The 16,354-nt window shown below is 39.8% G+C and overlaps 1 protein-coding gene across 5 annotated transcripts in view; it reads right to left on the bottom strand.

Annotated features, from left to right (window-relative positions):
• Nucleotides 1–13,390, bottom strand: part of Mtmr3 (myotubularin related protein 3) — a 110,993-nt gene extending 97,603 nt beyond the window's left edge. For all 5 annotated transcript variants that reach the window (XM_029544969.1, XM_029544968.1, XM_029544970.1 and 2 more), the window contains exon 1: nt 13,205–13,390. The gene's annotated coding sequence lies outside the window, so the exon portion shown is untranslated. The remainder of the gene's footprint in view (nt 1–13,204) is intronic.
• Between the last annotated feature and the right edge of the window lie 2,964 nt (nt 13,391–16,354).

The raw sequence follows: 16,354 nt of genomic DNA, 5'->3' as shown, positions 1-16,354 counted from the left end.
AAAAGAAAAAGAACATTATCTTAAACCACTTTTTGGGGGGAAAAAAAAAAAAAAAGAGGGCCCAAGCACCAAATCACAAACCATACAACCCTCTAACATAAAAATATAACACTGGTTTAGCATGCTTAAGATCCTGAGTTCAATCCTCAACACAGTTATATACTCAGGAAATACTGACAGAGCTGACACTCTAAGAAACTGGATCTCCTTTATTATACCAATATATCCTCCTGCCTAAATCGTCCCCTGCTGCTTACGCTCCTGGAATAAATAATCTATCATTTTTCAATATTTTTGATTCTTGCATTTCCTTCTCTAGCCCTTAATGTTGCCTAGTTGAAAGAAGATAATGTTATCATCACTGTAATGACAACATCATCACTACAAACAGCAAAAACATAGCCCTTACCACTGGCTAGCTACCACAATAGATACTTGCTAAATCCTCACAGGAGTGTTGTTATTCCCATTTCTAAAAAGAAAACAGACAGAGAAGTTAAGGAGGTTGCCCTAAAATCACAGGAAAATTTTACTGACAGACTTTGATAACCATCCTACTACATCCTATTGACAATTTAAGAGCCACTAAAAACAAAATATGACTTTAACACTAAGGCAGTCTACGTATCCATTAAAAAGTATGTATGCATTAACTTCTTTAATTTTAAACAAGTCTGATGCTGACAAGCTGGCTCAATGCATGAAGGTACCTGCTAGCCAACACAATGACCTGAGTTCTAACCCTAGGATACACAGGGTGAAACTGAGCTTACTCACACAACTTGTCTGTCCCCTGACCTGAGGGGCATGCAAAGGAACACAATCGAAAAACACAATAAAAATATAGTTAATTTTAAAAATGTAGTAGTACTGTATGTGTATTTGGCTATATCTATATCTGTGTACCAAATGTGTCTGATGCTTTTGGAGTACAGAAGAGGGACTCTCCACAGACAAGCTACAAATGATTGAGTGCCAGCCACCGTATGGACGCTGAGAATCAAATCTGAGGCCTTTGGAAGAACTCTCCAACCCCAATAAACTTTTTAAATAAAAGAAAAATTTTACTTTACAGTTAACAATTTAAGAATACTCATATAAACAAGTTACTCTCATTTATGCTCTAAGTGGGTTTTTCTAGGAGTGAAGTTTGCTAAAATAACAATGTTCTATGAAAATTACCAACCTTTTCAGATTCTGTAGTAAAGTTACAAAAGGTCTAGGCATGTTCAACCTGAGGTTCACACGTGTCCCAGAACAATTATGAGTATGCCCCAATACACTTATAGTCAATGTCACGTCACAACATCAAAATGTTGGATCAGAGCCGGGCAGTGGTGGTGCACAGCTTTAATCCCAGCACTCAGAACAGGAGGCAGAGGCAGGTGAGTCTCTTGAGTTCAAGGCCAGTCTTATCTACAGAGTGAATTCCAGAACAGCCAAGGCTACACAGTTGCTGGGATTTGAACTCAGGACCTTTGGAAGAGCAGTCAGTGCTCTTAACCGCTGAGCCATCTCTCCAGCCCCCGGCACTTTACTTTTTCCATCAAAACAATAAATACATGGGCATACATACATGTGTATACATAAGTAGCTTTCTAGCACATTTAGCTATAATTATCAAAATCTGAAAACAATACAAATAAGGGATATAAGCTAAGGGATATAAATTATGGCATATTCATACAACAAAATACTATTCTGAAATAAAACTGATTACTGATAACCAAAAACAGGATGAATATCAAAATACACTATATCAAGTACAATATGCCATATTATAACCTCTGCCTTTCAAAGGCAGAATCACTGCAAGTTCAAGGCCACCCTAGTATACACAGGAAGTTTCAGGACATCCAGACTATATATAGTGAGACACCATCTCACTATAAAGGCTGCATGCTGTGTGATCCATACATAGAATTTTAAAATAGACAAAGCCATAAAAAGAAAACAAATAGCCAGAGACCAGACTAACTACACAAAGGACTGGACGAAAAGTGTTTGAGATTATCAAACTATTCTTCCTTGATCATAATAGTTTTTACAAAATTATGTGTCTAAAACTAAACACTGGGGGCTGGAGAGATGGCTCAGAGGTTAAGAGCACTGACTGCTCTTCCAAAGGTCCTGAGTTCAAATCCCAGCAACCACATGGTGGCTCACAACCACCCATAATGATATCTGATGCCCCCTTCTGGTGTGTCTGAAGACAGCTACAGTGTACTTACATATAATAATAAATAAATCTTTAAAAAAAATAAAACTAAACACTGCTATATGTAAAGTATATCTTAGTAAAGAATAATTTTAAACCATAGGTGTGATAGGATCTTAATTATTTCCAGCAGTCAAAACAAGATATTGGGTGGCAGGCAAGAACAAAAAACTTTTTTCCATTATATACTTTGCCTAGAAATCTAAAGAATTTTTGTAAAATCCTTCAAGAGGCTGAGATGGCCCAGCGGTTAAAGGTGCTCACTGCTCTTCCAGACGACTTGGTTCTGAGTACTTACAAGGCCATTCACAAGAGTCTGCAACTCCAATTATAGAGAATCCAGTACTCTCTCCTGACCTCTACAGGCACCAAGTACACATGTGATACATAGACATATATGGAGAGAACACACTCACTCATGTTAAAATAAATAAATGAAATGAAAAATCTTTCACACTCACTCATGTGCCAGAGAGAGGAGGTTGGAGGACAATATGCAAGAGTCAGTTCTCTCCTTCCATAACGTGAGCTGCAGAGACTAAAGTCTGGTTGTCAGTCTTGGTGGTAAATGTCTTCACTCACTGAACCATCTCATCAACCCCAACTTACTTTATTTAGTATTGTATGTGTATGGCATGTGTGAATGCAGATCCATACATGCCACAGTGTACATGTGAAGATCAGAGGAAAACTTTTAGGAGGAAGCTTTCTTTCCATCCGGGGTTCCAAGGATCAAACTCAAGTTATCAGACTTGAATAGCAAGCCTTTTATCTGCTAGGCTGCCTCACAGGCTCTACAACAGTGGTTCTCAACCTGTGGGTCCAGATGTTTACATTATGATTCATAACATTAGCAATATTACAGTTGTGAAAAGCAACAAAATAATTTTATGGTTGGAGGTCATCAGAACATGAGGAACTGTATCAAGGGGTCACATTGGGAAGGTTGAACACTGTTCTCCAACAAAATCTATAAATAACCAAATGGTTCTATTTTACACTATAATCTCTTCCTACTGTTTTTTGTTTTTTTTTTTTAAGATTTATTTATTATATGTAAGTACACTGTAGCTGTCTTCAGACACTCCAGAAGAGTCAGATCTCATTACAGATGGTTGTGAGCCACCATGTGGTTGCTAGGATTTGAACTTAGGATCTTCGGAAGAACAGTTGGGTGCTCTTACCCACTGAGCCATCTCACCAGCCCCTCTTACTACTGTTAGTCTATGTAACTGCTTCACGTTAAGATTCTATAATTGGCCAAGAAGTGGCTGTGTTAGCAGTGGTGATGGTGCACACCTTTAATCCCAGCACTCAGGAGGCAGAGGCAGGTGGATCTTTGTGACCCCAGCAATGATGAGGCAAAGGCAGTAATACTTAGCCCCACTTCCTCTAATCCCCTAAATATGTTCTTTTAAATTCAAGACCTCATTCATACTAGTTTACCTTTCTTCCCAGTTCAAGTTCTCTGTAACCAAGCTCCTGTAGGCAATTTTTTCTTGAATATATGCCAGCCTCAGTGTTAAATACATAAAGGGTTTCAGCTCAGTCCTTTACCAAAACTCTCTTCCCCTTCCAATTAGCACATTTCAATTTATTCCTGCAGGCTTAAACTCTATCAATTTCAAATTGTTGTCTCTTGCCTACCATTCAACTGATCAACAGATGTATACTTCCTATAAGGAGCTAACTAGCTAGCTATTTTCCACTGAATTACCACTTTGCCACAGCCTTCTTTCAGATCCTTTCAGATCCTTTCTGAGTATAGTAGAAGATCACTGTTTCCAATCTCTCCATAGCTCTGGGCACATTAATACCCACACCTCCTCCCTGACACTGCCTTTCATTTCAAAAGCCTAAAAGGACTCAGTACACACAGAAGAAGAAAATGCCAATATTTTAATGATTGGAGTCTAATAATTTGTGGACCATACTTATCTTTAACTCCACTATCCTCTATTCTGTGCTGGTAAAACTACAACTAGTTTTTAAACTGATGTTTTTAAACCTGTTCTTTTTCTTAACTATAAAGAAACATACTCACCGGAGAAAACTAGTCAATTATAAAAAAACATAAAGCAAAAAAGTCATAGTATCTCACCGGACAGATATTAATCACCACTAACATTTCTACCCATGTTCTGCAAGGGTCTGTCTTCTGTGTATAACCATACTGATTAATTTACCAGACCAGATTTTAAGTACCACAGAACAAGGGAGAGATTCTGTTTCTCTGGAAGATTCATTTTCTTGCATGTTTTATGAATATATGTTTAAAGGAGTGAAGAAAATGAGACAGATGAAAATAATCAACCTTACTCCATCCATTTCCTTCACTCCTACAACAAACTATGAAAAGCAGTTTAAGAACATTATCCAGAGCAAAGCATATTGCTTATATACTTAGTAAAAGGACTTTTAAGAGATTGTTTTTCAACCCTTGAAAAGACTTTGAGAGGTAAAGGAATACCAGAAAGTTTGATCTACAATACTGATCTTACAAAAATATATTTTCTACACATTACATAAAACAATAATCTGGACTAGCAAAATAGTTCAGCAGGTAAAAGTTGCTTCCCATGCAATCCTGGCTACCTGAGCTTGATCCCAGAAACTCAGGGTTCAACTCCCAAATCCTGACCTCCACATATATGCCATAGTATACAGAAATACATGATGATAAGTAAAATTGTACATGGTATTTTTAAAAGAACAGTTTAATTTATGTACATGTAAGTAAATATGTGCTGGTTAGGCATGATGACACATGGCTATAATCCCAATATCTAGAAGGCTAAGGTAAGATCAGGCTGTTCAAGTCTAGCCTTGGCTACACATGTTCAAGGCTATTCTAAGTTCCATGAGATGCCGTCTCAAAACAAGTTGAGAATTTAATCAGCCTATGAATACTTAGATTTATACACCAAACAGTACAGGGAGTACTGGTGCAAACAGCTACCTGACCTTACAGCAGAGTTTTCCGTCTATATCTAAGCCTGGTATCAAACCCTCTAAGTTACAACATCTCCAATAATAATGGTCTCAAATCCTTGTGGGATCTAAGATGCATGAAAAAGAACACACACACACACACACACACACACACACACACACACACCTTTTTTAAGAGAGAAATTGTGTAGCCCTGGCTGTCCTGGAACTTGTTCTGCAGACCAGACTAGCCTGAAACTCAGAGAACTCAGGTCTGTCTCTGCCTCCTGAGTACTGGGATTAAAGGTGTGTGCCACCACTGCCCAACAGAAAGAACCTTCTATATCAAACTGCACAAGATTAAAAAAAAAAAAAAAAAAAAAGATACCTGGTATGTGTCCAAGGCACCTTACAAAGCAACCTTCGACATTAAGTATTTCATTCCTTTTAGTTAACAAAAAGAAAACCACTCAAGCTGCTTAATTATAATCTCTTTTCACAATCTCTAAGATCTAAATTATCTTTCTTTGACAATGACCATACAAAAAGAGAAATAAGTTCCCTACGATGGAGAAGAAGGGGAGAATTTATTTTTTTCTAACTCAAAAAAAAAAAAAAAAATGTTTTCTGTGAGCTGGAGAGATGGCTCAGCATTTAAGAGCACTGAGTTCAATTCCCAGCAACCACATAGTGGCTCTCAACCATCTGCAATGAGATCGGATGCCCTCCTCTGTGTGGCTGGAGACAGCTACACTGTACTTATATAAAATAAATAATTTTTTAAAAAGTTTCCTAACTTCATAACTTATGGGTGAAGGGACACCAAGTCAAAAACAACTTAAAAGTTACCAATAGGAATGGAGACATGTACCTCTAACCCTAGTATTTAAGAGGTATAAGCAGGAGAATCTCAAGTTCAAGGCCAGCTTGGGCTACAGAGTGAGACTGAGGCCAGCCTGAGAAACTTAGTGAGATCCTGTCTCAAAATAAAAAGCACGAAGCAGGCTGGAGCTACACCTCAGTGGTAGAGTGCTCACCTAGATGAATAAAACCTTGAGTTCAATTCCCAGGCCAAAAATAAGGAGGAGGAGCAGTCATCACCCCCACACCTCAATGAAGCATTTTTAAAATGGAATGGACCAGGCCCTTCCAAATGGAGAGTTGAAACAACAGGCCATTGTGGTCCTTTGCAAAGGGTAGCAAGCAGCAATTCATTTCTTTACTCAGTCTCCAAAACCAAACTCAGAAGAACAAGGATGCTTTACAGGAGAACTGCTTTCACAAACCATGTTCTACTCTACATAGTCTCAATTGTTCCTAAGAGAAGTAGACTGTTTATACTCTTCCTTACCTTTTTGTCTTTTTCTAATTCAATTAGTCAGCAATCACATCAAGTATTAAGTTGATGATTTAGGTGTATATATCAAAATCCAACTAAACAGAATCATTTGTATAACTGGAGAAATGCCCAATTAGCAGCAGAGGCAGGTGGATCTGAGTTCCAGTCCAGAATACTCTATATAGCCGTTCTTTTAGCCAAGCCAGTGACATGGTAAAACCCAGTCACAAAAAAAGAAAAATACAATTTTCCACTTTAGAAATCTTAAGCAGTGACAGTCAGAGAAGAATGCAATATACCTCAAGAGGTGTCCCACTGAGTGAAAGAAAAATGGATTTGAGCTTCATTTATAATTCTCTCATTCATGTTCGTTCTGTGTCTTCCATCTCATAAAACACAAATACATAGTTTGTAAATTAAACACCAAGATATTAAAGATTAGTGCTCAAACCTTTGTACTGATGGTGTAAGTAACTAAAAAGCCTAAACATCAGAGGCCTAAAGTACTGCTTTATTATTTAACTTATTTTTACCCCTCCACAAAGTTAAAGTATAGAGGTTAAGTCTTGGTGCTGAAAAGAGAACAGAAAAAACTAACCCACTTTAATGTCAGAATTACAAACTGTCACTGCTAAACTGCTAGTATGAGTGCATGGAAATAGGTTTTAACATGTTGATGGAAAATTAAGATATCTATTCTATCAATGATACCTTCAATATATCCAAATTTTAAAACACCTCTATTTCAAGGGATGGAGGTTCTAAGTATTGTTCAAAAAAGCAAAAACAACAACAACAACAAAACAACCATATCCTTTGACCTGAGAAGCAAACAGCATAGCTGCAGAAAATGTCCACACAAGTTCATCACAGCACTATTTAAAAGAAAATTTAAGGCAACGTAAATTAACAAAAAATTATTGTAAACTATGATTATAGAATATGATCACAGAATAATCTCTACCATGAGAATATAAATTTCACATGGAAAGCTCTTCTTGTAAGTATTCCAATTGACAACAAACAATAAAAGAGTTAATAATTGTTAAAGTCAACTAGACCACATCTACTTTTATGTATCCTCTAGGAATGATTCAACTGGTTTGACATTGAGTTGGTTGCTTGGGAATGTGTTTTGTTTGTTGGCTTTTTTTGACAGAATCTCCTGTAGCCCAAGCAGGCTCTAAATTCACTATGTAGATAAAGTTAGCCTTAACTGATCCTCTTGCATCCACCTCCCAAGTGCTGAGATTTCACAGGTGCACTGCCACATATCTTGTAGGATTTTTACAATGAACATGTACTATAATATTCTGAATCAGAAATAAATTTACTTTAAAAGCAAACTATATGAGAAGAGGAGATGTGAGGAGTGGAGGAAGAAAGAAAGAGAGAAGGTAAAAGGGGGGGAGGTAAATATATCTTCCATCCTATGTGGAATCTAAATTTAACATTATACATGTTATCATACGTATATATGCGTGTGTGTGTGTGTGTGTGTGTGTGTGTGTATGTGTGTGTGTGTGTATGAATGACATGAAATCAGAACAGGTGGGAAAAGGCCACCATAGGAAGTGGGGAGCAAAGGACAATGAGCAAATGAATTTACATGCAAAGTACAAGGTTATATAAATGAAATTATTTTTACACTAAGAAAAAAGACATTTTTAAGCTAGCAAGATGGTTCAGCAGCTGAAGAAGCCTACTGCCAAGAGTGACAACCTTAGCTGAATCCTTGGGACCAACAAGATAGAACTGACTTCAACAAGTGGTTCCCTGACCTCTACATGCCCACCTACACACCCATACCTACACATGAACACACACACACACAATAAAAATATAGTAAAAGCCAGGCAGTGGTGGCACATGCCTTTAATCCCAGCACTTGGGAGGCAGAGGCAGGCAGATCTCTGAGTTCAAAGCCAGCCAGGGTGAGTTCCAGGACAGCCAGGGCTATATAACAGAGAAACCCTGTCTCGAGAAAAACAAAAAACAAACAAACAAACAAACAAAAACAAATATATACTTTAATCCTAAAAAAGTTACAAAGGAGATAGCTAATAGATAAAGTGCTTGCTACACAGTCATGAAACCCTGAGTTCAATCCCCAAATAACATCTAAAACTTTGTGTATTGGTGGCTCATGATTGTAATCCCAACATTGGAGAAGAGGCGCAATCTTTGGAGTTGAAAGGCCAGCTGCTGGTCAGCTTAAACAAATTCAACTACAGAGCACTGATCCCAAAGAGAATCTTTGTCTCAAAATACAAAATGAGCTGTCGTCAAAGACTGGCACCAAAGGCTAACTTCTAGCCTCTGCTCAAATGCACATACATACATACATACATACATATACCTGCACATACAGATGCAGTCCTAGAGCTGGCCTGAAGCTCACTATGTAGACCAGGCTGCCCTCAAACTCAGAAATCCTCATGTCTCTGCTTCCAGAGTGCTAGGATTTAAGGTGTATGTCACGCCCAGTTCAAACTTAGATAATAATAAAGAATTCCCAAATCAACAGTTTTATCATTAGCAATGTACTGACTTATCCTTTTTAATTTTTTTTTTTCAGTAACCACACTGACTTCATTACCCTGCAATATGCCACTTGCCGTTCAGAAAACACAATTCTGGGGCTGGAGAAATTGTAGAGGTCCTGGGTTTGGTTCCCGGAAACCACATGGAGGCTTATAATCATCTGTTAACTCCAGCTCCAGGGGATCTGACATCTCTCTGACCTCTGCAGGCTCCTGCACATACATGGTATACACACATACACATAAATTTAAAAAAAAAAATTTTTTAAAGACAACAAAAACACACTTCTATAACTTTTGCACAGAACATGCTAAGCTCTTTGCTCCAGCCACCTTCCACCACAGCTCCAAAATAAGAAAAGAGATCAAATACAGTGAAGTATATTCCACTTGATCCTTATGGCATTTGAATTGATGGCTTTCCTTCAATTCCAGTTCCGAACCAGGACTCACCCTTCAAGACGGGCTCCACTCTACTGCAGCCCCTGCAAACCCATGACTCTTTCTGTAACGGATACAAGTACTCAAGGGTTTCTCTACTTCAGCTGCCTTCCCAGTGGCATCAGGAAATTCTGCATTTAACATGTTCCTGGTTGACTTCTACTCACTAGCCAACTCTGTTTATTGGGGGGGGGGGGGGGGTGTCAAGGATGAGACAGGGTTTCTCTGTGTAGCCTTAGCTGTCCTAGAACTCACTCTGTAGACCAGGCTGTCCATGAACTCAGAGATGCACCTGCCTCGGCCTCCTGAGTGTTGGATTTATAAAGCATGAGCCATCACTGCCTGGCTAGACAATTCAACTCTTTCATGAAAAACTTTTTTAAAAAGAATTCTAATGCAATAGGATTCTATCGTTACATTTTTTAGCTTGTTTTTCATGTGCCATTCCACTTGCTCTTCCCTCACAACCTGTGAAATAAGAAGACACTGTTCTTCCTTTAATAATGAGGGAATGTTCTATGGCTTGCCAGAAACAAAAGGGGTAAGGAGCAGCACTAGGTAGACTCGAGACTTCCTGAGCTATCCACTATCACACTAAAACAATCTTTATTTTTATCAAATAAAACTTTAAAATGTCAACTTTAAAAGGTTTTTAGTTTCTTTATACAGTACAAAAATGAAAATGAAAGCACACCAGTATCAAGATCACAAAATTAAGATTAAAAATAGCAATGGCATGTAGTAGTAGTCTTGAATTACTGGGAACCCTAACTCAATCCAATATGGATGTGACCTCATACTTAATTTTAAATTGGTTTCACTGATTATGAAATTACATAGAAATTCAGCACCAATGCTCTAAGGAGCTAGCTTAGGAGATAGAGGCACTGAGAGTCAAACCTGCAACCTGAGTTTCACACACCCTCCTGCATCCCGAATCAACTGCTACAAGCTGTCCTCCAACCTACACATGTGCATCATTGCATACATGCACCCACACTCATACTCAGTAATAGACATAATTTCTAAAACATAAAAACAAATTCACTATTTAAAATACCTAACTGGGTAATCTGTAAGAAACAACTAGACATAAAGTATGCACAAACTTCTCCCATTCTTAGAATCGTGTCCTCATACCAGATTATGAAGTGCCCTCTGTGAAACTGACTCGATTTCAACATGAAGAAAATTACAACAGCGTAAGAGTGCTGTTTCTACATACTTGCAACATGCACTCAATTTCCTGAGCACTTTTGGGAAATATATAAAATCCATAAGCTAAAGCAAAACTCAAGAACAAAATACTCTTTCTGGAATCTTAGGACAAATTTATAAGAGTTTTCTTTTTTAGTTTCTTGTGTGGTGTGTGTGTGTGTGTGTGTGTGTGCATATGTGTGTCAGTGCACACGTGTGGAGGTCAGACAACTTAAAGAGTTTTGTCCTCTCCTTCCACCACATGGGTCCAGGGGCTCAAACTCAAGCTGTCAGGCCCTGATGTATGTGTCTTTACCCAGTGAGCCATCTCTCCTGCTTCTGTTTTCATTTTTTAAGACAGGGTCTTTCTATAAAGCCCTGGCTAATGTGGTACTTGCTTATGTGGCTGGCCCACAGTCATCTCAAACTCTTGGCAATTTTAGCCTGAGTTGTTATTTCTTTTAAATTCCTATATTTAAAATGTGTAAAAACTTGACCTCAGTATGAGCTCTAAATTATGTAAATGAGGAAACTCAAGTACAGAGAAGTAATATCCCAACAGCCTTTAATGCCACAAATGATCCAGATATACCCAGCAGCACAGAATGGCCATCTGTCTATACCACCTATAAAGTCAGTAAGATGTGTCAACACCTAAAGTTTTAAATGCATTAAGACTTAAAGAGAGAACGAAAATCCCTCTTCAGTGTAAGTAATCAAGTAATTTTTAATAACTAACACTAGTGTTTCTCATACAAATACTATTCATTTGTTTAAAAAAAAATCTGGAAAGAAAATTCTGTGAGAACTATGGTAAGTAGTGGGGATATCAGGAAACAAAACAGACAAGGTTTCTGGTCTTAGTAAACAACTGGGTGAGCCTCTCTATATGTCAGAATACAATCCTATGCAACTGTTAACGCTTTCTTCCACCTCTTCCAAAACTGTAACAATCCTCAACACACCTCTGAAATATGAATCTCTCTCTTGGTAACTCAGAATTCCACTTTACCACAGAAAGTATAAACTAGCGCTGTTAAGAGGGTTTTTAAACTGACTTTACCATTCCTCACAGCCTGGAGCAAATTTCAAGAACTTGTCACAACCTACAGTACACCTTCCAGGTCCACAACCCTGGTCTCAAATGACTGTAACACACCCTGCTACCCTCCACTTTACTGGAAACCTGAGCCAGATGGTTTAGAAGTAACTACAATGTTGGCATGTTCGAAAGAACCTTTAGGACCCCTCTGTGGGCCAGAAGCCGACTTCAGGTCCCCCTTCCTTTATTTTCCCCTAGGTCTTTGGTGTATCTCTGGACATACGTTCAGCTAAACAACATTTAATTTGATAAAATGTGTTCTGATGCCTTGTGAACAAATTCATTATGCTGCTCACAGTTACCTAAAAAGTAAAAATGGTAGGGGTGAAATATGTCTTCATAGGCAATCACTCTAACCTTCTAGAAGCTTCCAAATTTAGTTTAATAACATACTGCATAGTGTTTACCCAAAACGGTGTCATTCTGTAAACTCTTCTACTCAGTCAAGTCATGGAAAAGAAGTCTTTCACTGACCATCAACGCATGTTATTTGGTTTCCAAGTAAAAAACACAGAAATATTGAAGAATCTCAAAGAAGGCCTCCTTCACATCCCCACAAACAAGATCATTTTGATACAGAACCATCTACCATTCAATCGTAACTTCTGACGGCTCACTGTTCACAGGAAAAACAAGGCTGAGCCTCCACTACAAGAACATATGCACTTTTAATACAAAAAAAAAAAAAAAAAACCTAAATGTCAAAAAGCCAAGTAGATGTCAAGATAGTAAGAATAAAAATGTAAAACTTCATTCTGACTATGACTGAACATTAATATCTAAGAGAAACCTGTGTCCTGGTGGCCTAATAGAGTGCGCAAACTCTACTTCGAATTTTTGAAATAAGTTTTCTGGCCCCAACAGCACCATCTTGGGTCTTGAAATGCAATACATCCAGTACAATTTCAACCCAAGAAATAATTCTGATCTTTTGCAGAGCTACTTGAACAGTGGTCCCCGAGCTCCTCCAACCACCCCTGAACCTTCGTTCCCCTTCAAGCACTACCAGGTCAGGAGGATGCCCTGCTGCAGTTAGGCCCGCACAGATCGCCCGTGGTTTCCAACAGCACGACCTCCGGCCTCTCTCCACTAAAGACTCCCACAGACTCGACCGGGGCCTCGGGCCACACGCTCACCTCCCGGAGGCCCGGGAGCGTTTTCCAGGGCGCCCCAGCCCCAGCTCCCAACACTCCGAGTGCTACAAACCGCCGGGTTCAGGATGGCCGCCGAGCTCGGCGACCCCGCCTCCCCCGACTCGCCCGACCGGGCCTCGGTGCTCCATTCCGAGAGTTTGCCCCGGGAGGCCGCGGCCAACCCAGCCAGCCCTCGGCCCGCCGCCGCCTCCCCGGCCGGTGACAACCGCCGCGCCCGGCCCAGGCCCGCCCCTCCTCCAGCACCTCCTCGCCACCGGAGCCGGAGGGTGGGCTTCTTACCAGGCGGCAGGACATGGCGAGGCCCGCCACCGCACGGCCTCCTCCGCCACCCCAGGAGGCTGCCAGCCAGGGTCGGCGGGGGCCAGCGCCTGGGCCGCTGGAGCGTCTCCGCCGGCTGCTCCGCCGCCGCCGCCGCCGCCTTCTCACAACCACAACAACATGGCGGCAGCGGCCACACAGAGCGCGCTCCCGAGACCGATCGGAGCTGAGAGCGGGGGCGCGCGCGCACGCTCCGGCGCGCTGTCCGCGGTGGGGAGGGGGTGGGGGGGGAGGACTGGCCGTCACGGGATGGACGAGGGCGGGGCCTGGCTCGTTGGTCACGCCCCAGGATGTGGGCGGGGCTGTAGGTCACCGGAATGTGGCTGCAGAGAAGCCTCAGAAGGAAGAATAGAAAAATGAGAAATGAATAAATAAACCGTTACACATTAAGAAAAAGAAAAACAAGGTTTAGAATGACTTTCAGGCTTCTTTTCCAACTTAATGGACCAAGACAGCACTTCAGCTTACTCTACTTTCTATTAAAACTAAGAACAGTAGTGATATTATTTCCCCAGCAAGTATAGTCTATATAAAACTAACTTAATACGGTGCATATAAATATAGTGTGCTATAAGTTATGCCCAGAATACAAGGTCAAACTGCCACAACGTCAGCACCTAATATAAAAAAGATCTCAGTGCTCAAAGAAAAGCAAGGGGGAAAAAATCCCTACTTACACTGGCCTCCAGAAGAACCCCATAGTCTAACACTGTAATCCCTTATCTTAAATCAGCAGTTCTCAAGTCTCAAATATACTGAACCTCAGATATTTACATTATTATTCATGGTAGTAGAAAACTACAGTTATAAATGAGCAAGGAAAATAGTTATATGGTTGGGAGTCAGCACACATGAGGAACTGTATGAAAGGGTCACAGCATTTCAAAGGTTGAGAACCACTGTCTTAGGTCCTAACAAATCCTCAGAGATATTTCATTTCCTCAGATGAATTTTAACATGACCTTGATTTTTTTCAGAAGACAAGTAAATGAAATTTATCCCTGTATTTGTTAAATTGTTTGTCTCCCCCCCCCCCATTATTTGTTTCTTTGTATTCAACATTATTGCCTCTCTGCCCCCACTGGAGATTAAGAATAATTAGAAAAAAATGGATGCTGTCTTATTTGTTATTAGGTCTCCAGCACCTAAAATTGTACAACACAATAGCCAGACAAATCTCCTAATTATGGAAGAGCAAGTGTTTATATTTATCTAGTTGAAGCTTCATAAATGGTCGGGGCTATCTTTATTTTACAAACGAAAAAAAAAAAAGTAAAACCCAGAATAAGTTGAATTTAATTAAAACTTCAAACCCAGGCCCAACCAACAACACAACTGTCCTATTACTCTCTGAGTTATGCTACCTACCACATCACAGAATCTCAAGGAAGGTACAACATCACAGATCAGTTAGCAAAGACTTCCCATCGCTCTCCGAAAACCTGTCTTCCTCCTCTTCAATGCAGCTGATTGTGTCTCAGTTTTCACCTTCACTAGAAACGCAAAAGGCTAAATTTGAAGTACAATGATTGCACCTCTTGGATCTAAAAAAACAAAAACCTTTTGGTAGTGATAGCAATAAACTCTACACTTTCATTTATAATCCACTGTCCTGGTTTCCCTTTGTATATATTCTCATGGCCTTTGTGGGACAGAAAAAGAAATAGAGCATCAAATAGATGAATGACAAGACAGAGTAGACAGACTGCCAGCCATGGGTGACAAGACAGAGTAGACAAACTGCCAGCCGTGGGTGAGCTGAGCTGGAGCTAGCACTTCACTGCCAGGACAATCCCCTGTTGGATAGCTGGACACTAATAAAGTGGCTCTGGGCAAACAACTCAAGCAATAGGAAGTTCACACCTACTCCACCAATCCCACAGTTCCCACAGTCCACATGGAATGAGCAAATGGCTCAGCTTGTCCCTCTCCTCTCTGTTTATCAACAATAACAATTTGCCTTTTGATCTGGAGTGAGAAAAGAAGTCTTTGACTGAATCCTCAACCAGTATTTAAAATATTTGAAGGAATTTTCCTGTACCCTTGAATTCATGGTGTGCACCGAATCTTTTTGCGCGCACCAAACCACTTCAACCTTCAATGTAGATGAAACGAGAAGGCCAGAGTTTGAACTCAAGCGACCTGATGTTGAGGGACATCTGTGAACAGCACACTACCCTTCCTCTCCACTACTGGAAGCCTAGAAGGCAGATATTAGGAATTGTCTCTAAATACAAAAGAGCAAACTCTGCCTGGCCTGGAAAACTCGCTTCTTAGGAGCTGAGGATACAGAGTGTGTTGAGCGCACACCAGGCCCTATTTTTAACAAGCAGAAAAAAAAAAAACTTTCTATATTCAAAATAAGATTACAGTGACATTGATAATATTAATGACAATATAATTACTTTGGCAAAAATGCCTGAAAGTGATCATTTAAAAAAAATGTAATGCATATGTCATTATCAGAATCATTATTTTATTCTGTATCCAGTGATAGGAATCTAAGACAAGGCAAGCATAGCACTGTGTGTGCTTGAATTAAAATTTCCAGTAAGCATAAAAATATCTCCCAGGACTTTTCTGATAGCACATGGTACCCCTACTGATGGAAATGGATCAGTTTCATTTCAGTTCTAGTTCAGTGTAGAGCAATGGCTTTTTAAAAATGGCCCACAGATTCTTCAGGTAACCTGAAATTCTCAGGGGTCTATTTGGGTTCAAACTCTTCATAATAATACCAATTAATCACTTGTCTTCTTACCATGTTGATATTTATACCAATGGCACAAAAGGACCAGTATCATTGCTGGTGCTTTGTCCCAATCAAGGCGGTGTGGTACAGTGTGTTCCACTAGCCATTGTATCCTTAACAAAGTGGACTGGTACTAAACAATTTGTCATTTTCACCTAAGAATGTCCTGTATTGAGAAAAAAGGTAGGCCTAATTTTATTGGCTCTTTGACGGCAAGCCTTTTGCTCTTCCAGATGGTGATATGGAAATTCCATATAATGCACATTTTTTAATAGGTTATTGAGCTGAAATTCACAGGTCAATTAGTCATGTTAAAGCAAACTAACCAGTGGCATCTAAAACCACCCCAGTATCCTGTA

The sequence above is a fragment of the Mus pahari genome, chromosome 13, assembly GCF_900095145.1.
Source record: "Mus pahari chromosome 13, PAHARI_EIJ_v1.1, whole genome shotgun sequence".
In the NCBI taxonomy this organism is placed as follows: Eukaryota; Metazoa; Chordata; class Mammalia; order Rodentia; family Muridae; genus Mus; species Mus pahari.
Note: the sequence above shows the minus strand (reverse complement) of the source record. Positions and strands in the feature narration are given on the sequence as shown.